Source organism: Nelusetta ayraudi, unplaced genomic scaffold (assembly GCF_046127955.1).
Source record: "Nelusetta ayraudi isolate G7.1 ecotype Tasmania unplaced genomic scaffold, CSIRO-AGI_Nayr_v1 ptg000135l, whole genome shotgun sequence".
NCBI lineage: Eukaryota > Metazoa > Chordata > Actinopteri > Tetraodontiformes > Monacanthidae > Nelusetta > Nelusetta ayraudi.
The window spans coordinates 3,772,848-3,789,219 of record NW_027466185.1 but is presented as its reverse complement, the minus strand read 5'-3'; the positions used below and the strand labels follow the sequence as shown (position 1 = coordinate 3,789,219).

Below are 16,372 nucleotides of genomic sequence, written 5' to 3'. Positions count from 1 at the left end.
GAAACAGCACCCCCTGCCGGGACAAAAAGCTTACGGCACCTGGTATTCCCAGGCGGTCTCCCATCCAAGTACTAACCAGGCCCGACCCTGCTTAGCTTCCGAGATCAGACGAGATCGGGCGTTCTCAGGGTGGTATGGCCGTAAGCGAGAGACGCTGTTGCAAACAGGCCTTATAAACCTGCAGCATGGAGGAAGTGCACCTCGCCTATGAAGCCGTGCATGTGGTGTTCATTTATTCATTCATTCATTTAGTTAGTTAGTTAGTTTGTGAGTTAGTTTGTGAGTTTGTTTAAATGAACCGGCAGCAAAAAACAGTTTGTCTTGTGATTTCCTCACAAAGTTGCACGTGGAAACAGCACCCCCTGCCGGGACAAAAAGCTTACGGCACCTGGTATTCCCAGGCGGTCTCCCATCCAAGTACTAACCAGGCCCGACCCTGCTTAGCTTCCGAGATCAGACGAGATCGGGCGTTCTGAGGGTGGTATGGCCGTAAGCGAGAGACGCTGTTGCAAACAGGCCTTATAAACCTGCAGCATGGAGGAAGTGCACCTTGCCTATGAAGCCGTGCATGTGGTGTTCATTTATTCATTCATTCATTTAGTTAGTTAGTTAGTTAGTTTGTGAGTTAGTTTGTGAGTTTGTTTAAATGAACCGGCAGCAAAAAACAGTTTGTCTTGTGATTTCCTCATAAAGTTGCACGTGGAAACAGCACCCCCTGCCGGGACAAAAAGCTTACGGCACCTGGTATTCCCAGGCGGTCTCCCATCCAAGTACTAACCAGGCCCGACCCTGCTTAGCTTCCGAGATCAGACGAGATCGGGCGTTCTCAGGGTGGTATGGCCGTAAGCGAGAGACGCTGTTGCAAACAGGCCTTATAAACCTGCAGCATGGAGGAAGTGCACCTTGCCTATGAAGCCGTGCATGTGGTGTTCATTTATTCATTCATTCATTTAGTTAGTTAGTTAGTTTGTGAGTTAGTTTGTGAGTTTGTTTAAATGAACCGGCAGCAAAAAACAGTTTGTCTTGTGATTTCCTCACAAAGTTGCACGTGGAAACAGCACCCCCTGCCGGGACAAAAAGCTTACGGCACCTGGTATTCCCAGGCGGTCTCCCATCCAAGTACTAACCAGGCCCGACCCTGCTTAGCTTCCGAGATCAGACGAGATCGGGCGTTCTCAGGGTGGTATGGCCGTAAGCGAGAGATGCTGTTGCAAACAGGCCTTATAAACCTGCAGCATGGAGGAAGTGCACCTTGCCTATGAAGCCGTGCATGTGGTGTTCATTTATTCATTCATTCATTTAGTTAGTTAGTTAGTTAGTTTGTGAGTTTGTTTAAATGAACCGGCAGCAAAAAACAGTTTGTCTTGTGATTTCCTCATAAAGTTGCACGTGGAAACAGCACCCCCTGCCGGGACAAAAAGCTTACGGCACCTGGTATTCCCAGGCGGTCTCCCATCCAAGTACTAACCAGGCCCGACCCTGCTTAGCTTCCGAGATCAGACGAGATCGGGCGTTCTCAGGGTGGTATGGCCGTAAGCGAGAGACGCTGTTGCAAACAGGCCTTATAAACCTGCAGCATGGAGGAAGTGCACCTTGCCTATGAAGCCGTGCATGTGGTGTTCATTTATTCATTCATTCATTTAGTTAGTTAGTTAGTTAGTTTGTGAGTTTGTTTAAATGAACCGGCAGCAAAAAACAGTTTGTCTTGTGATTTCCTCATAAAGTTGCACGTGGAAACAGCACCCCCTGCCGGGACAAAAAGCTTACGGCACCTGGTATTCCCAGGCGGTCTCCCATCCAAGTACTAACCAGGCCCGACCCTGCTTAGCTTCCGAGATCAGACGAGATCGGGCGTTCTCAGGGTGGTATGGCCGTAAGCGAGAGACGCTGTTGCAAACAGGCCTTATAAACCTGCAGCATGGAGGAAGTGCACCTTGCCTATGAAGCCGTGCATGTGGTGTTCATTTATTCATTCATTCATTTAGTTAGTTAGTTAGTTTGTGAGTTAGTTTGTGAGTTTGTTTAAATGAACCGGCAGCAAAAAACAGTTTGTCTTGTGATTTCCTCACAAAGTTGCACGTGGAAACAGCACCCCCTGCCGGGACAAAAAGCTTACGGCACCTGGTATTCCCAGGCGGTCTCCCATCCAAGTACTAACCAGGCCCGACCCTGCTTAGCTTCCGAGATCAGACGAGATCGGGCGTTCTCAGGGTGGTATGGCCGTAAGCGAGAGACGCTGTTGCAAACAGGCCTTATAAACCTGCAGCATGGAGGAAGTGCACCTTGCCTATGAAGCCGTGCATGTGGTGTTCATTTATTCATTCATTCATTTAGTTAGTTAGTTAGTTAGTTTGTGAGTTTGTTTAAATGAACCGGCAGCAAAAAACAGTTTGTCTTGTGATTTCCTCATAAAGTTGCACGTGGAAACAGCACCCCCTGCCGGGACAAAAAGCTTACGGCACCTGGTATTCCCAGGCGGTCTCCCATCCAAGTACTAACCAGGCCCGACCCTGCTTAGCTTCCGAGATCAGACGAGATCGGGCGTTCTCAGGGTGGTATGGCCGTAAGCGAGAGACGCTGTTGCAAACAGGCCTTATAAACCTGCAGCATGGAGGAAGTGCACCTTGCCTATGAAGCCGTGCATGTGGTGTTCATTTATTCATTCATTCATTTAGTTAGTTAGTTAGTTAGTTTGTGAGTTTGTTTAAATGAACCGGCAGCAAAAAACAGTTTGTCTTGTGATTTCCTCATAAAGTTGCACGTGGAAACAGCACCCCCTGCCGGGACAAAAAGCTTACGGCACCTGGTATTCCCAGGCGGTCTCCCATCCAAGTACTAACCAGGCCCGACCCTGCTTAGCTTCCGAGATCAGACGAGATCGGGCGTTCTCAGGGTGGTATGGCCGTAAGCGAGAGACGCTGTTGCAAACAGGCCTTATAAACCTGCAGCATGGAGGAAGTGCACCTTGCCTATGAAGCCGTGCATGTGGTGTTCATTTATTCATTCATTCATTTAGTTAGTTAGTTAGTTTGTGAGTTAGTTTGTGAGTTTGTTTAAATGAACCGGCAGCAAAAAACAGTTTGTCTTGTGATTTCCTCACAAAGTTGCACGTGGAAACAGCACCCCCTGCCGGGACAAAAAGCTTACGGCACCTGGTATTCCCAGGCGGTCTCCCATCCAAGTACTAACCAGGCCCGACCCTGCTTAGCTTCCGAGATCAGACGAGATCGGGCGTTCTCAGGGTGGTATGGCCGTAAGCGAGAGACGCTGTTGCAAACAGGCCTTATAAACCTGCAGCATGGAGGAAGTGCACCTTGCCTATGAAGCCGTGCATGTGGTGTTCATTTATTCATTCATTCATTTAGTTAGTTAGTTAGTTAGTTTGTGAGTTAGTTTGTGAGTTTGTTTAAATGAACAGGCAGCAAAAAACAGTTTGTCTTGTGATTTCCTCATAAAGTTGCACGTGGAAACAGCACCCCCTGCCGGGACAAAAAGCTTACGGCACCTGGTATTCCCAGGCGGTCTCCCATCCAAGTACTAACCAGGCCCGACCCTGCTTAGCTTCCGAGATCAGACGAGATCGGGCGTTCTCAGGGTGGTATGGCCGTAAGCGAGAGACGCTGTTGCAAACAGGCCTTATAAACCTGCAGCATGGAGGAAGTGCACCTTGCCTATGAAGCCGTGCATGTGGTGTTCATTTATTCATTCATTCATTCATTTAGTTAGTTAGTTAGTTAGTTAGTTTGTGAGTTTGTTTAAATGAACCGCCAACAAAAAACAGTTTGTCTTGTGATTTCCTCACAAAGTTGCACGTGGAAACAGCACCCCCTGCCGGGACAAAAAGCTTACGGCACCTGGTATTCCCAGGCGGTCTCCCATCCAAGTACTAACCAGGCCCGACCCTGCTTAGCTTCCGAGATCAGACGAGATCGGGCGTTCTCAGGGTGGTATGGCCGTAAGCGAGAGACGCTGTTGCAAACAGGCCTTATAAACCTGCAGCATGGAGGAAGTGCACCTTGCCTATGAAGCCGTGCATGTGGTGTTCATTTATTCATTCATTCATTTAGTTAGTTAGTTAGTTTGTGAGTTAGTTTGTGAGTTTGTTTAAATGAACCGGCAGCAAAAAACAGTTTGTCTTGTGATTTCCTCATAAAGTTGCACGTGGAAACAGCACCCCCTGCCGGGACAAAAAGCTTACGGCACCTGGTATTCCCAGGCGGTCTCCCATCCAAGTACTAACCAGGCCCGACCCTGCTTAGCTTCCGAGATCAGACGAGATCGGGCGTTCTCAGGGTGGTATGGCCGTAAGCGAGAGACGCTGTTGCAAACAGGCCTTATAAACCTGCAGCATGGAGGAAGTGCACCTTGCCTATGAAGCCGTGCATGTGGTGTTCATTTATTCATTCATTCATTCATTCATTCATTTAGTTAGTTAGTTAGTTAGTTTGTGAGTTTGTTTAAATGAACCGGCAGCAAAAAACAGTTTGTCTTGTGATTTCCTCACAAAGTTGCACGTGGAAACAGCACCCCCTGCCGGGACAAAAAGCTTACGGCACCTGGTATTCCCAGGCGGTCTCCCATCCAAGTACTAACCAGGCCCGACCCTGCTTAGCTTCCGAGATCAGACGAGATCGGGCGTTCTCAGGGTGGTTTGGCCGTAAGCGAGAGACGCTGTTGCAAACAGGCCTTATAAACCTGCAGCATGGAGGAAGTGCACCTTGCCTATGAAGCCGTGCATGTGGTGTTCATTTATTCATTCATTCATTTAGTTAGTTAGTTAGTTTGTGAGTTAGTTTGTGAGTTTGTTTAAATGAACCGGCAGCAAAAAACAGTTTGTCTTGTGATTTCCTCATAAAGTTGCACGTGGAAACAGCACCCCCTGCCGGGACAAAAAGCTTACGGCACCTGGTATTCCCAGGCGGTCTCCCATCCAAGTACTAACCAGGCCCGACCCTGCTTAGCTTCCGAGATCAGACGAGATCGGGCGTTCTCAGGGTGGTATGGCCGTAAGCGAGAGACGCTGTTGCAAACAGGCCTTATAAACCTGCAGCATGGAGGAAGTGCACCTTGCCTATGAAGCCGTGCATGTGGTGTTCATTTATTCATTCATTCATTTAGTTAGTTAGTTAGTTTGTGAGTTAGTTTGTGAGTTTGTTTAAATGAACCGGCAGCAAAAAACAGTTTGTCTTGTGATTTCCTCATAAAGTTGCACGTGGAAACAGCACCCCGTGCCGGGACAAAAAGCTTACGGCACCTGGTATTCCCAGGCGGTCTCCCATCCAAGTACTAACCAGGCCCGACCCTGCTTAGCTTCCGAGATCAGACGAGATCGGGCGTTCTCAGGGTGGTATGGCCGTAAGCGAGAGACGCTGTTGCAAACAGGCCTTATAAACCTGCAGCATGGAGGAAGTGCACCTTGCCTATGAAGCCGTGCATGTGGTGTTCATTTATTCATTCATTCATTTAGTTAGTTAGTTAGTTAGTTTGTGAGTTAGTTTGTGAGTTTGTTTAAATGAACCGGCAGTAAAAAACAGTTTGTCTTGTGATTTCCTCATAAAGTTGCACGTGGAAACAGCACCCCCTGCCGGGACAAAAAGCTTACGGCACCTGGTATTCCCAGGCGGTCTCCCATCCAAGTACTAACCAGGCCCGACCCTGCTTAGCTTCCGAGATCAGACGAGATCGGGCGTTCTCAGGGTGGTATGGCCGTAAGCGAGAGACGCTGTTGCAAACAGGCCTTATAAACCTGCAGCATGGAGGAAGTGCACCTTGCCTATGAAGCCGTGCATGTGGTGTTCATTTATTCATTCATTCATTTAGTTAGTTAGTTAGTTTGTGAGTTAGTTTGTGAGTTTGTTTAAATGAACCGGCAGCAAAAAACAGTTTGTCTTGTGATTTCCTCATAAAGTTGCACGTGGAAACAGCACCCCGTGCCGGGACAAAAAGCTTACGGCACCTGGTATTCCCAGGCGGTCTCCCATCCAAGTACTAACCAGGCCCGACCCTGCTTAGCTTCCGAGATCAGACGAGATCGGGCGTTCTCAGGGTGGTATGGCCGTAAGCGAGAGACGCTGTTGCAAACAGGCCTTATAAACCTGCAGCATGGAGGAAGTGCACCTTGCCTATGAAGCCGTGCATGTGGTGTTCATTTATTCATTCATTCATTTAGTTAGTTAGTTAGTTAGTTTGTGAGTTAGTTTGTGAGTTTGTTTAAATGAACCGGCAGTAAAAAACAGTTTGTCTTGTGATTTCCTCATAAAGTTGCACGTGGAAACAGCACCCCCTGCCGGGACAAAAAGCTTACGGCACCTGGTATTCCCAGGCGGTCTCCCATCCAAGTACTAACCAGGCCCGACCCTGCTTAGCTTCCGAGATCAGACGAGATCGGGCGTTCTCAGGGTGGTATGGCCGTAAGCGAGAGACGCTGTTGCAAACAGGCCTTATAAACCTGCAGCATGGAGGAAGTGCACCTTGCCTATGAAGCCGTGCATGTGGTGTTCATTTATTCATTCATTCATTTAGTTAGTTAGTTAGTTTGTGAGTTAGTTTGTGAGTTTGTTTAAATGAACCGGCAGCAAAAAACAGTTTGTCTTGTGATTTCCTCATAAAGTTGCACGTGGAAACAGCACCCCCTGCCGGGACAAAAAGCTTACGGCACCTGGTATTCCCAGGCGGTCTCCCATCCAAGTACTAACCAGGCCCGACCCTGCTTAGCTTCCGAGATCAGACGAGATCGGGCGTTCTCAGGGTGGTATGGCCGTAAGCGAGAGACGCTGTTGCAAACAGGCCTTATAAACCTGCAGCATGGAGGAAGTGCACCTTGCCTATGAAGCCGTGCATGTGGTGTTCATTTATTCATTCATTCATTTAGTTAGTTAGTTAGTTTGTGAGTTAGTTTGTGAGTTTGTTTAAATGAACCGGCAGCAAAAAACAGTTTGTCTTGTGATTTCCTCATAAAGTTGCACGTGGAAACAGCACCCCGTGCCGGGACAAAAAGCTTACGGCACCTGGTATTCCCAGGCGGTCTCCCATCCAAGTACTAACCAGGCCCGACCCTGCTTAGCTTCCGAGATCAGACGAGATCGGGCGTTCTCAGGGTGGTATGGCCGTAAGCGAGAGACGCTGTTGCAAACAGGCCTTATAAACCTGCAGCATGGAGGAAGTGCACCTTGCCTATGAAGCCGTGCATGTGGTGTTCATTTATTCATTCATTCATTTAGTTAGTTAGTTAGTTAGTTTGTGAGTTAGTTTGTGAGTTTGTTTAAATGAACCGGCAGTAAAAAACAGTTTGTCTTGTGATTTCCTCATAAAGTTGCACGTGGAAACAGCACCCCCTGCCGGGACAAAAAGCTTACGGCACCTGGTATTCCCAGGCGGTCTCCCATCCAAGTACTAACCAGGCCCGACCCTGCTTAGCTTCCGAGATCAGACGAGATCGGGCGTTCTCAGGGTGGTATGGCCGTAAGCGAGAGACGCTGTTGCAAACAGGCCTTATAAACCTGCAGCATGGAGGAAGTGCACCTTGCCTATGAAGCCGTGCATGTGGTGTTCATTTATTCATTCATTCATTTAGTTAGTTAGTTAGTTAGTTTGTGAGTTTGTTTAAATGAACCGGCAGCAAAAAACAGTTTGTCTTGTGATTTCCTCATAAAGTTGCACGTGGAAACAGCACCCCCTGCCGGGACAAAAAGCTTACGGCACCTGGTATTCCCAGGCTGTCTCCCATCCAAGTACTAACCAGGCCCGACCCTGCTTAGCTTCCGAGATCAGACGAGATCGGGCGTTCTCAGGGTGGTATGGCCGTAAGCGAGAGACGCTGTTGCAAACAGGCCTTATAAACCTGCAGCATGGAGGAAGTGCACCTTGCCTATGAAGCCGTGCATGTGGTGTTCATTTATTCATTCATTCATTTAGTTAGTTAGTTAGTTTGTGAGTTAGTTTGTGAGTTTGTTTAAATGAACCGGCAGCAAAAAACAATTTGTCTTGTGATTTCCTCACAAAGTTGCACGTGGAAACAGCACCCCCTGCCGGGACAAAAAGCTTACGGCACCTGGTATTCCCAGGCGGTCTCCCATCCAAGTACTAACCAGGCCCGACCCTGCTTAGCTTCCGAGATCAGACGAGATCGGGCGTTCTCAGGGTGGTATGGCCGTAAGCGAGAGACGCTGTTGCAAACAGGCCTTATAAACCTGCAGCATGGAGGAAGTGCACCTTGCCTATGAAGCCGTGCATGTGGTGTTCATTTATTCATTCATTCATTTAGTTAGTTAGTTAGTTAGTTTGTGAGTTAGTTTGTGAGTTTGTTTAAATGAACCGGCAGCAAAAAACAGTTTGTCTTGTGATTTCCTCACAAAGTTGCACGTGGAAACAGCACCCCCTGCCGGGACAAAAAGCTTACGGCACCTGGTATTCCCAGGCGGTCTCCCATCCAAGTACTAACCAGGCCCGACCCTGCTTAGCTTCCGAGATCAGACGAGATCGGGCGTTCTCAGGGTGGTATGGCCGTAAGCGAGAGACGCTGTTGCAAACAGGCCTTATAAACCTGCAGCATGGAGGAAGTGCACCTTGCCTATGAAGCCGTGCATGTGGTGTTCATTTATTCATTCATTCATTTAGTTAGTTAGTTAGTTTGTGAGTTAGTTTGTGAGTTTGTTTAAATGAACCGCCAGCAAAAAACAGTTTGTCTTGTGATTTCCTCACAAAGTTGCACGTGGAAACAGCACCCCCTGCCGGGACAAAAAGCTTACGGCACCTGGTATTCCCAGGCGGTCTCCCATCCAAGTACTAACCAGGCCCAACCCTGCTTAGCTTCCGAGATCAGACGAGATCGGGCTTTCTCAGGGTGGTATGGCCGTAAGCGAGAGACGCTGTTGCAAACAGGCCTTATAAACCTGCAGCATGGAGGAAGTGCACCTTGCCTATGAAGCCGTGCATGTGGTGTTCATTTATTCATTCATTCATTTAGTTAGTTAGTTAGTTAGTTTGTGAGTTTGTTTAAATGAACCGGCAGCAAAAAACAGTTTGTCTTGTGATTTCCTCATAAAGTTGCACGTGGAAACAGCACCCCCTGCCGGGACAAAAAGCTTACGGCACCTGGTATTCCCAGGCGGTCTCCCATCCAAGTACTAACCAGGCCCGACCCTGCTTAGCTTCCGAGATCAGACGAGATCGGGCGTTCTCAGGGTGGTATGGCCGTAAGCGAGAGACGCTGTTGCAAACAGGCCTTATAAACCTGCAGCATGGAGGAAGTGCACCTTGCCTATGAAGCCGTGCATGTGGTGTTCATTTATTCATTCATTCATTCATTCATTCATTTAGTTAGTTAGTTAGTTAGTTTGTGAGTTTGTTTAAATGAACCGCCAGCAAAAAACAGTTTGTCTTGTGATTTCCTCACAAAGTTGCACGTGGAAACAGCACCCCCTGCCGGGACAAAAAGCTTACGGCACCTGGTATTCCCAGGCGGTCTCCCATCCAAGTACTAACCAGGCCCGACCCTGCTTAGCTTCCGAGATCAGACGAGATCGGGCGTTCTCAGGGTGGTATGGCCGTAAGCGAGAGACGCTGTTGCAAACAGGCCTTATAAACCTGCAGCATGGAGGAAGTGCCCCTTGCCTATGAAGCCGTGCATGTGGTGTTCATTTATTCATTCATTCATTCATTCATTCATTTAGTTAGTTAGTTAGTTAGTTTGTGAGTTTGTTTAAATGAACCGCCAGCAAAAAACAGTTTGTCTTGTGATTTCCTCACAAAGTTGCACGTGGAAACAGCACCCCCTGCCGGGACAAAAAGCTTACGGCACCTGGTATTCCCAGGCGGTCTCCCATCCAAGTACTAACCAGGCCCGACCCTGCTTAGCTTCCGAGATCAGACGAGATCGGGCGTTCTCAGGGTGGTATGGCCGTAAGCGAGAGACGCTGTTGCAAACAGGCCTTATAAACCTGCAGCATGGAGGAAGTGCACCTTGCCTATGAAGCCGTGCATGTGGTGTTCATTTATTCATTCATTCATTCATTCATTCATTTAGTTAGTTAGTTAGTTAGTTTGTGAGTTTGTTTAAATGAACCGCCAGCAAAAAACAGTTTGTCTTGTGATTTCCTCACAAAGTTGCACGTGGAAACAGCACCCCCTGCCGGGACAAAAAGCTTACGGCACCTGGTATTCCCAGGCGGTCTCCCATCCAAGTACTAACCAGGCCCGACCCTGCTTAGCTTCCGAGATCAGACGAGATCGGGCGTTCTCAGGGTGGTATGGCCGTAAGCGAGAGACGCTGTTGCAAACAGGCCTTATAAACCTGCAGCATGGAGGAAGTGCACCTTGCCTATGAAGCCGTGCATGTGGTGTTCATTTATTCATTCATTCATTTAGTTAGTTAGTTAGTTAGTTTGTGAGTTAGTTTGTGAGTTTGTTTAAATGAACCGGCAGCAAAAAACAGTTTGTCTTGTGATTTCCTCACAAAGTTGCACGTGGAAACAGCACCCCCTGCCGGGACAAAAAGCTTACGGCACCTGGTATTCCCAGGCGGTCTCCCATCCAAGTACTAACCAGGCCCGACCCTGCTTAGCTTCCGAGATCAGACGAGATCGGGCGTTCTCAGGGTGGTATGGCCGTAAGCGAGAGACGCTGTTGCAAACAGGCCTTATAAACCTGCAGCATGGAGGAAGTGCACCTTGCCTATGAAGCCGTGCATGTGGTGTTCATTTATTCATTCATTCATTTAGTTAGTTAGTTAGTTTGTGAGTTAGTTTGTGAGTTTGTTTAAATGAACCGGCAGCAAAAAACAGTTTGTCTTGTGATTTCCTCATAAAGTTGCACGTGGAAACAGCACCCCGTGCCGGGACAAAAAGCTTACGGCACCTGGTATTCCCAGGCGGTCTCCCATCCAAGTACTAACCAGGCCCGACCCTGCTTAGCTTCCGAGATCAGACGAGATCGGGCGTTCTCAGGGTGGTATGGCCGTAAGCGAGAGACGCTGTTGCAAACAGGCCTTATAAACCTGCAGCATGGAGGAAGTGCACCTTGCCTATGAAGCCGTGCATGTGGTGTTCATTTATTCATTCATTCATTTAGTTAGTTAGTTAGTTTGTGAGTTAGTTTGTGAGTTTGTTTAAATGAACCGGCAGCAAAAAACAGTTTGTCTTGTGATTTCCTCATAAAGTTGCACGTGGAAACAGCACCCCGTGCCGGGACAAAAAGCTTACGGCACCTGGTATTCCCAGGCGGTCTCCCATCCAAGTACTAACCAGGCCCGACCCTGCTTAGCTTCCGAGATCAGACGAGATCGGGCGTTCTCAGGGTGGTATGGCCGTAAGCGAGAGACGCTGTTGCAAACAGGCCTTATAAACCTGCAGCATGGAGGAAGTGCACCTTGCCTATGAAGCCGTGCATGTGGTGTTCATTTATTCATTCATTCATTTAGTTAGTTAGTTAGTTTGTGAGTTAGTTTGTGAGTTTGTTTAAATGAACCGGCAGCAAAAAACAGTTTGTCTTGTGATTTCCTCATAAAGTTGCACGTGGAAACAGCACCCCGTGCCGGGACAAAAAGCTTACGGCACCTGGTATTCCCAGGCGGTCTCCCATCCAAGTACTAACCAGGCCCGACCCTGCTTAGCTTCCGAGATCAGACGAGATCGGGCGTTCTCAGGGTGGTATGGCCGTAAGCGAGAGACGCTGTTGCAAACAGGCCTTATAAACCTGCAGCATGGAGGAAGTGCACCTTGCCTATGAAGCCGTGCATGTGGTGTTCATTTATTCATTCATTCATTTAGTTAGTTAGTTAGTTTGTGAGTTAGTTTGTGAGTTTGTTTAAATGAACCGGCAGCAAAAAACAGTTTGTCTTGTGATTTCCTCACAAAGTTGCACGTGGAAACAGCACCCCCTGCCGGGACAAAAAGCTTACGGCACCTGGTATTCCCAGGCGGTCTCCCATCCAAGTACTAACCAGGCCCGACCCTGCTTAGCTTCCGAGATCAGACGAGATCGGGCGTTCTCAGGGTGGTATGGCCGTAAGCGAGAGACGCTGTTGCAAACAGGCCTTATAAACCTGCAGCATGGAGGAAGTGCACCTTGCCTATGAAGCCGTGCATGTGGTGTTCATTTATTCATTCATTCATTCATTCATTTACTTAGTTAGTTAGTTAGTTAGTTTGTGAGTTTGTTTAAATGAACCGGCAGCAAAAAACAGTTTGTCTTGTGATTTCCTCACAAAGTTGCACGTGGAAACAGCACCCCTGCCGGGACAAAAAGCTTACGGCACCTGGTATTCCCAGGCGGTCTCCCATCCAAGTACTAACCAGGCCCGACCCTGCTTAGCTTCCGAGATCAGACGAGATCGGGCGTTCTCAGGGTGGTATGGCCGTAAGCGAGAGACGCTGTTGCAAACAGGCCTTATAAACCTGCAGCATGGAGGAAGTGCACCTTGCCTATGAAGCCGTGCATGTGGTGTTCATTTATTCATTCATTCATTCATTCATTTACTTAGTTAGTTAGTTAGTTAGTTTGTGAGTTTGTTTAAATGAACCGGCAGCAAAAAACAGTTTGTCTTGTGATTTCCTCACAAAGTTGCACGTGGAAACAGCACCCCTGCCGGGACAAAAAGCTTACGGCACCTGGTATTCCCAGGCGGTCTCCCATCCAAGTACTAACCAGGCCCGACCCTGCTTAGCTTCCGAGATCAGACGAGATCGGGCGTTCTCAGGGTGGTATGGCCGTAAGCGAGAGACGCTGTTGCAAACAGGCCTTATAAACCTGCAGCATGGAGGAAGTGCACCTTGCCTATGAAGCCGTGCATGTGGTGTTCATTTATTCATTCATTCATTTAGTTAGTTAGTTAGTTTGTGAGTTAGTTTGTGAGTTTGTTTAAATGAACCGGCAGCAAAAAACAGTTTGTCTTGTGATTTCCTCACAAAGTTGCACGTGGAAACAGCACCCCCTGCCGGGACAAAAAGCTTACGGCACCTGGTATTCCCAGGCGGTCTCCCATCCAAGTACTAACCAGGCCCGACCCTGCTTAGCTTCCGAGATCAGACGAGATCGGGCGTTCTCAGGGTGGTATGGCCGTAAGCGAGAGACGCTGTTGCAAACAGGCCTTATAAACCTGCAGCATGGAGGAAGTGCACCTTGCCTATGAAGCCGTGCATGTGGTGTTCATTTATTCATTCATTCATTTAGTTAGTTAGTTAGTTTGTGAGTTAGTTTGTGAGTTTGTTTAAATGAACCGGCAGCAAAAAACAGTTTGTCTTGTGATTTCCTCATAAAGTTGCACGTGGAAACAGCACCCCGTGCCGGGACAAAAAGCTTACGGCACCTGGTATTCCCAGGCGGTCTCCCATCCAAGTACTAACCAGGCCCGACCCTGCTTAGCTTCCGAGATCAGACGAGATCGGGCGTTCTCAGGGTGGTATGGCCGTAAGCGAGAGACGCTGTTGCAAACAGGCCTTATAAACCTGCAGCATGGAGGAAGTGCACCTTGCCTATGAAGCCGTGCATGTGGTGTTCATTTATTCATTCATTCATTTAGTTAGTTAGTTAGTTAGTTTGTGAGTTAGTTTGTGAGTTTGTTTAAATGAACCGGCAGCAAAAAACAGTTTGCCTTGTGATTTCCTCATAAAGTTGCACGTGGAAACAGCACCCCCTGCCGGGACAAAAAGCTTACGGCACCTGGTATTCCCAGGCGGTCTCCCATCCAAGTACTAACCAGGCCCGACCCTGCTTAGCTTCCGAGATCAGACGAGATCGGGCGTTCTCAGGGTGGTATGGCCGTAAGCGAGAGACGCTGTTGCAAACAGGCCTTATAAACCTGCAGCATGGAGGAAGTGCACCTTGCCTATGAAGCCGTGCATGTGGTGTTCATTTATTCATTCATTCATTCATTCATTTAGTTAGTTAGTTAGTTAGTTTGTGAGTTTGTTTAAATGAACCGGCAGCAAAAAACAGTTTGTCTTGTGATTTCCTCATAAAGTTGCACGTGGAAACAGCACCCCCTGCCGGGACAAAAAGCTTACGGCACCTGGTATTCCCAGGCTGTCTCCCATCCAAGTACTAACCAGGCCCGACCCTGCTTAGCTTCCGAGATCAGACGAGATCGGGCGTTCTCAGGGTGGTATGGCCGTAAGCGAGAGACGCTGTTGCAAACAGGCCTTATAAACCTGCAGCATGGAGGAAGTGCACCTTGCCTATGAAGCCGTGCATGTGGTGTTCATTTATTCATTCATTCATTTAGTTAGTTAGTTAGTTTGTGAGTTAGTTTGTGAGTTTGTTTAAATGAACCGCCAGCAAAAAACAGTTTGTCTTGTGATTTCCTCATAAAGTTGCACGTGGAAACAGCACCCCCTGCCGGGACAAAAAGCTTACGGCACCTGGTATTCCCAGGCGGTCTCCCATCCAAGTACTAACCAGGCCCGACCCTGCTTAGCTTCCGAGATCAGACGAGATCGGGCGTTCTCAGGGTGGTATGGCCGTAAGCGAGAGACGCTGTTGCAAACAGGCCTTATAAACCTGCAGCATGGAGGAAGTGCACCTTGCCTATGAAGCCGTGCATGTGGTGTTCATTTATTCATTCATTCATTCATTCATTTAGTTAGTTAGTTAGTTAGTTTGTGAGTTTGTTTAAATGAACCGCCAGCAAAAAACAGTTTGTCTTGTGATTTCCTCACAAAGTTGCACGTGGAAACAGCACCCCCTGCCGGGACAAAAAGCTTACGGCACCTGGTATTCCCAGGCGGTCTCCCATCCAAGTACTAACCAGGCCCGACCCTGCTTAGCTTCCGAGATCAGACGAGATCGGGCTTTCTCAGGGTGGTATGGCCGTAAGCGAGAGACGCTGTTGCAAACAGGCCTTATAAACCTGCAGCATGGAGGAAGTGCACCTTGCCTATGAAGCCGTGCATGTGGTGTTCATTTATTCATTCATTCATTTAGTTAGTTAGTTAGTTTGTGAGTTAGTTTGTGAGTTTGTTTAAATGAACCGGCAGCAAAAAACAGTTTGTCTTGTGATTTCCTCACAAAGTTGCACGTGGAAACAGCACCCCCTGCCGGGACAAAAAGCTTACGGCACCTGGTATTCCCAGGCGGTCTCCCATCCAAGTACTAACCAGGCCCGACCCTGCTTAGCTTCCGAGATCAGACGAGATCGGGCGTTCTCAGGGTGGTATGGCCGTAAGCGAGAGACGCTGTTGCAAACAGGCCTTATAAACCTGCAGCATGGAGGAAGTGCACCTTGCCTATGAAGCCGTGCATGTGGTGTTCATTTATTCATTCATTCATTCATTCATTTAGTTAGTTAGTTAGTTAGTTTGTGAGTTTGTTTAAATGAACCGGCAGCAAAAAACAGTTTGTCTTGTGATTTCCTCATAAAGTTGCACGTGGAAACAGCACCCCCTGCCGGGACAAAAAGCTTACGGCACCTGGTATTCCCAGGCGGTCTCCCATCCAAGTACTAACCAGGCCCGACCCTGCTTAGCTTCCGAGATCAGACGAGATCGGGCGTTCTCAGGGTGGTATGGCCGTAAGCGAGAGACGCTGTTGCAAACAGGCCTTATAAACCTGCAGCATGGAGGAAGTGCACCTTGCCTATGAAGCCGTGCATGTGGTGTTCATTTATTCATTCATTCATTCATTCATTCATTTAGTTAGTTAGTTAGTTAGTTTGTGCGTTTGTTTAAATGAACCGCCAGCAAAAAACAGTTTGTCTTGTGATTTCCTCACAAAGTTGCACGTGGAAACAGCACCCCCTGCCGGGACAAAAAGCTTACGGCACCTGGTATTCCCAGGCGGTCTCCCATCCAAGTACTAACCAGGCCCGACCCTGCTTAGCTTCCGAGATCAGACGAGATCGGGCGTTCTCAGGGTGGTTTGGCCGTAAGCGAGAGACGCTGTTGCAAACAGGCCTTATAAACCTGCAGCATGGAGGAAGTGCACCTTGCCTATGAAGCCGTGCATGTGGTGTTCATTTATTCATTCATTCATTTAGTTAGTTAGTTAGTTTGTGAGTTAGTTTGTGAGTTTGTTTAAATGAACCGGCAGCAAAAAACAGTTTGTCTTGTGATTTCCTCATAAAGTTGCACGTGGAAACAGCACCCCGTGCCGGGACAAAAAGGTTACGGCACCTGGTATTCCCAGGCGGTCTCCCATCCAAGTACTAACCAGGCCCGACCCTGCTTAGCTTCCGAGATCAGACGAGATCGGGCGTTCTCAGGGTGGTATGGCCGTAAGCGAGAGACGCTGTTGCAAACAGGCCTTATAAACCTGCAGCATGGAGGAAGTGCACCTTGCCTATGAAGCCGTGCATGTGGTGTTCATTTATTCATTCATTCATTTAGTTAGTTAGTTAGTTAGTTTGTGAGTTAGTTTGTGAGTTTGTTTAAATGAACCGGCA

General features: G+C 48.1%; 47 non-coding genes across 47 annotated transcripts; all 47 read right to left on the bottom strand.

Moving 5' to 3' along the window:
- Positions 1–27: 27 nt before the first annotated feature.
- On the bottom strand, positions 28–146 carry LOC142879050 (5S ribosomal RNA). Its single transcript, XR_012925280.1, has one exon. It is a non-coding gene; the product is annotated as a 5S ribosomal RNA (ribosomal RNA).
- Positions 147–376: 230 nt separating this feature from the next.
- On the bottom strand, positions 377–495 carry LOC142878374 (5S ribosomal RNA). Its single transcript, XR_012924644.1, has one exon. It is a non-coding gene; the product is annotated as a 5S ribosomal RNA (ribosomal RNA).
- A 234-nt stretch (positions 496–729) lies between these two features.
- LOC142879048 (5S ribosomal RNA) lies at positions 730–848 on the bottom strand. The gene has a single exon (XR_012925278.1). It is a non-coding gene; the product is annotated as a 5S ribosomal RNA (ribosomal RNA).
- Positions 849–1,078: 230 nt separating this feature from the next.
- Positions 1,079–1,197, bottom strand: LOC142879047 (5S ribosomal RNA). Its single transcript, XR_012925277.1, has one exon. It is a non-coding gene; the product is annotated as a 5S ribosomal RNA (ribosomal RNA).
- Positions 1,198–1,419: 222 nt separating this feature from the next.
- LOC142879046 (5S ribosomal RNA) lies at positions 1,420–1,538 on the bottom strand. Its single transcript, XR_012925276.1, has one exon. It is a non-coding gene; the product is annotated as a 5S ribosomal RNA (ribosomal RNA).
- Positions 1,539–1,760: 222 nt separating this feature from the next.
- LOC142879045 (5S ribosomal RNA) lies at positions 1,761–1,879 on the bottom strand. The gene has a single exon (XR_012925275.1). It is a non-coding gene; the product is annotated as a 5S ribosomal RNA (ribosomal RNA).
- A 230-nt stretch (positions 1,880–2,109) lies between these two features.
- Positions 2,110–2,228, bottom strand: LOC142879044 (5S ribosomal RNA). The gene has a single exon (XR_012925274.1). It is a non-coding gene; the product is annotated as a 5S ribosomal RNA (ribosomal RNA).
- A 222-nt stretch (positions 2,229–2,450) lies between these two features.
- Positions 2,451–2,569, bottom strand: LOC142879043 (5S ribosomal RNA). The gene has a single exon (XR_012925273.1). It is a non-coding gene; the product is annotated as a 5S ribosomal RNA (ribosomal RNA).
- A 222-nt stretch (positions 2,570–2,791) lies between these two features.
- LOC142879042 (5S ribosomal RNA) lies at positions 2,792–2,910 on the bottom strand. The gene has a single exon (XR_012925272.1). It is a non-coding gene; the product is annotated as a 5S ribosomal RNA (ribosomal RNA).
- Positions 2,911–3,140: 230 nt separating this feature from the next.
- Positions 3,141–3,259, bottom strand: LOC142879041 (5S ribosomal RNA). Its single transcript, XR_012925271.1, has one exon. It is a non-coding gene; the product is annotated as a 5S ribosomal RNA (ribosomal RNA).
- Positions 3,260–3,493: 234 nt separating this feature from the next.
- Positions 3,494–3,612, bottom strand: LOC142879040 (5S ribosomal RNA). Its single transcript, XR_012925270.1, has one exon. It is a non-coding gene; the product is annotated as a 5S ribosomal RNA (ribosomal RNA).
- A 230-nt stretch (positions 3,613–3,842) lies between these two features.
- LOC142879039 (5S ribosomal RNA) lies at positions 3,843–3,961 on the bottom strand. The gene has a single exon (XR_012925269.1). It is a non-coding gene; the product is annotated as a 5S ribosomal RNA (ribosomal RNA).
- A 230-nt stretch (positions 3,962–4,191) lies between these two features.
- Positions 4,192–4,310, bottom strand: LOC142879037 (5S ribosomal RNA). Its single transcript, XR_012925267.1, has one exon. It is a non-coding gene; the product is annotated as a 5S ribosomal RNA (ribosomal RNA).
- Positions 4,311–4,544: 234 nt separating this feature from the next.
- On the bottom strand, positions 4,545–4,663 carry LOC142878285 (5S ribosomal RNA). The gene has a single exon (XR_012924559.1). It is a non-coding gene; the product is annotated as a 5S ribosomal RNA (ribosomal RNA).
- Positions 4,664–4,893: 230 nt separating this feature from the next.
- Positions 4,894–5,012, bottom strand: LOC142879036 (5S ribosomal RNA). Its single transcript, XR_012925266.1, has one exon. It is a non-coding gene; the product is annotated as a 5S ribosomal RNA (ribosomal RNA).
- Positions 5,013–5,242: 230 nt separating this feature from the next.
- Positions 5,243–5,361, bottom strand: LOC142879035 (5S ribosomal RNA). Its single transcript, XR_012925265.1, has one exon. It is a non-coding gene; the product is annotated as a 5S ribosomal RNA (ribosomal RNA).
- Positions 5,362–5,595: 234 nt separating this feature from the next.
- LOC142879034 (5S ribosomal RNA) lies at positions 5,596–5,714 on the bottom strand. Its single transcript, XR_012925264.1, has one exon. It is a non-coding gene; the product is annotated as a 5S ribosomal RNA (ribosomal RNA).
- A 230-nt stretch (positions 5,715–5,944) lies between these two features.
- LOC142879033 (5S ribosomal RNA) lies at positions 5,945–6,063 on the bottom strand. The gene has a single exon (XR_012925263.1). It is a non-coding gene; the product is annotated as a 5S ribosomal RNA (ribosomal RNA).
- A 234-nt stretch (positions 6,064–6,297) lies between these two features.
- LOC142879032 (5S ribosomal RNA) lies at positions 6,298–6,416 on the bottom strand. The gene has a single exon (XR_012925262.1). It is a non-coding gene; the product is annotated as a 5S ribosomal RNA (ribosomal RNA).
- Positions 6,417–6,646: 230 nt separating this feature from the next.
- LOC142879030 (5S ribosomal RNA) lies at positions 6,647–6,765 on the bottom strand. Its single transcript, XR_012925261.1, has one exon. It is a non-coding gene; the product is annotated as a 5S ribosomal RNA (ribosomal RNA).
- Positions 6,766–6,995: 230 nt separating this feature from the next.
- LOC142879029 (5S ribosomal RNA) lies at positions 6,996–7,114 on the bottom strand. The gene has a single exon (XR_012925260.1). It is a non-coding gene; the product is annotated as a 5S ribosomal RNA (ribosomal RNA).
- A 234-nt stretch (positions 7,115–7,348) lies between these two features.
- Positions 7,349–7,467, bottom strand: LOC142879028 (5S ribosomal RNA). The gene has a single exon (XR_012925259.1). It is a non-coding gene; the product is annotated as a 5S ribosomal RNA (ribosomal RNA).
- A 222-nt stretch (positions 7,468–7,689) lies between these two features.
- On the bottom strand, positions 7,690–7,808 carry LOC142878501 (5S ribosomal RNA). The gene has a single exon (XR_012924766.1). It is a non-coding gene; the product is annotated as a 5S ribosomal RNA (ribosomal RNA).
- Positions 7,809–8,038: 230 nt separating this feature from the next.
- On the bottom strand, positions 8,039–8,157 carry LOC142879027 (5S ribosomal RNA). The gene has a single exon (XR_012925258.1). It is a non-coding gene; the product is annotated as a 5S ribosomal RNA (ribosomal RNA).
- A 234-nt stretch (positions 8,158–8,391) lies between these two features.
- On the bottom strand, positions 8,392–8,510 carry LOC142879024 (5S ribosomal RNA). Its single transcript, XR_012925256.1, has one exon. It is a non-coding gene; the product is annotated as a 5S ribosomal RNA (ribosomal RNA).
- Positions 8,511–8,740: 230 nt separating this feature from the next.
- On the bottom strand, positions 8,741–8,859 carry LOC142878331 (5S ribosomal RNA). The gene has a single exon (XR_012924603.1). It is a non-coding gene; the product is annotated as a 5S ribosomal RNA (ribosomal RNA).
- A 222-nt stretch (positions 8,860–9,081) lies between these two features.
- LOC142879023 (5S ribosomal RNA) lies at positions 9,082–9,200 on the bottom strand. The gene has a single exon (XR_012925255.1). It is a non-coding gene; the product is annotated as a 5S ribosomal RNA (ribosomal RNA).
- A 234-nt stretch (positions 9,201–9,434) lies between these two features.
- LOC142879022 (5S ribosomal RNA) lies at positions 9,435–9,553 on the bottom strand. Its single transcript, XR_012925254.1, has one exon. It is a non-coding gene; the product is annotated as a 5S ribosomal RNA (ribosomal RNA).
- Positions 9,554–9,787: 234 nt separating this feature from the next.
- LOC142879021 (5S ribosomal RNA) lies at positions 9,788–9,906 on the bottom strand. Its single transcript, XR_012925253.1, has one exon. It is a non-coding gene; the product is annotated as a 5S ribosomal RNA (ribosomal RNA).
- A 234-nt stretch (positions 9,907–10,140) lies between these two features.
- LOC142879020 (5S ribosomal RNA) lies at positions 10,141–10,259 on the bottom strand. The gene has a single exon (XR_012925252.1). It is a non-coding gene; the product is annotated as a 5S ribosomal RNA (ribosomal RNA).
- A 234-nt stretch (positions 10,260–10,493) lies between these two features.
- LOC142879019 (5S ribosomal RNA) lies at positions 10,494–10,612 on the bottom strand. Its single transcript, XR_012925251.1, has one exon. It is a non-coding gene; the product is annotated as a 5S ribosomal RNA (ribosomal RNA).
- A 230-nt stretch (positions 10,613–10,842) lies between these two features.
- Positions 10,843–10,961, bottom strand: LOC142879018 (5S ribosomal RNA). Its single transcript, XR_012925250.1, has one exon. It is a non-coding gene; the product is annotated as a 5S ribosomal RNA (ribosomal RNA).
- Positions 10,962–11,191: 230 nt separating this feature from the next.
- LOC142879017 (5S ribosomal RNA) lies at positions 11,192–11,310 on the bottom strand. Its single transcript, XR_012925249.1, has one exon. It is a non-coding gene; the product is annotated as a 5S ribosomal RNA (ribosomal RNA).
- A 230-nt stretch (positions 11,311–11,540) lies between these two features.
- On the bottom strand, positions 11,541–11,659 carry LOC142879016 (5S ribosomal RNA). The gene has a single exon (XR_012925248.1). It is a non-coding gene; the product is annotated as a 5S ribosomal RNA (ribosomal RNA).
- Positions 11,660–11,889: 230 nt separating this feature from the next.
- LOC142879015 (5S ribosomal RNA) lies at positions 11,890–12,008 on the bottom strand. Its single transcript, XR_012925247.1, has one exon. It is a non-coding gene; the product is annotated as a 5S ribosomal RNA (ribosomal RNA).
- Positions 12,009–12,241: 233 nt separating this feature from the next.
- LOC142879012 (5S ribosomal RNA) lies at positions 12,242–12,360 on the bottom strand. The gene has a single exon (XR_012925245.1). It is a non-coding gene; the product is annotated as a 5S ribosomal RNA (ribosomal RNA).
- Positions 12,361–12,593: 233 nt separating this feature from the next.
- LOC142879011 (5S ribosomal RNA) lies at positions 12,594–12,712 on the bottom strand. The gene has a single exon (XR_012925244.1). It is a non-coding gene; the product is annotated as a 5S ribosomal RNA (ribosomal RNA).
- A 230-nt stretch (positions 12,713–12,942) lies between these two features.
- On the bottom strand, positions 12,943–13,061 carry LOC142879010 (5S ribosomal RNA). Its single transcript, XR_012925243.1, has one exon. It is a non-coding gene; the product is annotated as a 5S ribosomal RNA (ribosomal RNA).
- A 230-nt stretch (positions 13,062–13,291) lies between these two features.
- Positions 13,292–13,410, bottom strand: LOC142879009 (5S ribosomal RNA). The gene has a single exon (XR_012925242.1). It is a non-coding gene; the product is annotated as a 5S ribosomal RNA (ribosomal RNA).
- Positions 13,411–13,644: 234 nt separating this feature from the next.
- LOC142879008 (5S ribosomal RNA) lies at positions 13,645–13,763 on the bottom strand. The gene has a single exon (XR_012925241.1). It is a non-coding gene; the product is annotated as a 5S ribosomal RNA (ribosomal RNA).
- Positions 13,764–13,993: 230 nt separating this feature from the next.
- LOC142878500 (5S ribosomal RNA) lies at positions 13,994–14,112 on the bottom strand. The gene has a single exon (XR_012924765.1). It is a non-coding gene; the product is annotated as a 5S ribosomal RNA (ribosomal RNA).
- A 230-nt stretch (positions 14,113–14,342) lies between these two features.
- On the bottom strand, positions 14,343–14,461 carry LOC142879007 (5S ribosomal RNA). Its single transcript, XR_012925240.1, has one exon. It is a non-coding gene; the product is annotated as a 5S ribosomal RNA (ribosomal RNA).
- Positions 14,462–14,691: 230 nt separating this feature from the next.
- LOC142878393 (5S ribosomal RNA) lies at positions 14,692–14,810 on the bottom strand. Its single transcript, XR_012924663.1, has one exon. It is a non-coding gene; the product is annotated as a 5S ribosomal RNA (ribosomal RNA).
- A 230-nt stretch (positions 14,811–15,040) lies between these two features.
- Positions 15,041–15,159, bottom strand: LOC142879006 (5S ribosomal RNA). Its single transcript, XR_012925239.1, has one exon. It is a non-coding gene; the product is annotated as a 5S ribosomal RNA (ribosomal RNA).
- A 230-nt stretch (positions 15,160–15,389) lies between these two features.
- Positions 15,390–15,508, bottom strand: LOC142879005 (5S ribosomal RNA). Its single transcript, XR_012925238.1, has one exon. It is a non-coding gene; the product is annotated as a 5S ribosomal RNA (ribosomal RNA).
- A 234-nt stretch (positions 15,509–15,742) lies between these two features.
- On the bottom strand, positions 15,743–15,861 carry LOC142878284 (5S ribosomal RNA). The gene has a single exon (XR_012924558.1). It is a non-coding gene; the product is annotated as a 5S ribosomal RNA (ribosomal RNA).
- A 230-nt stretch (positions 15,862–16,091) lies between these two features.
- On the bottom strand, positions 16,092–16,210 carry LOC142878400 (5S ribosomal RNA). Its single transcript, XR_012924670.1, has one exon. It is a non-coding gene; the product is annotated as a 5S ribosomal RNA (ribosomal RNA).
- Positions 16,211–16,372: the final 162 nt, after the last annotated feature.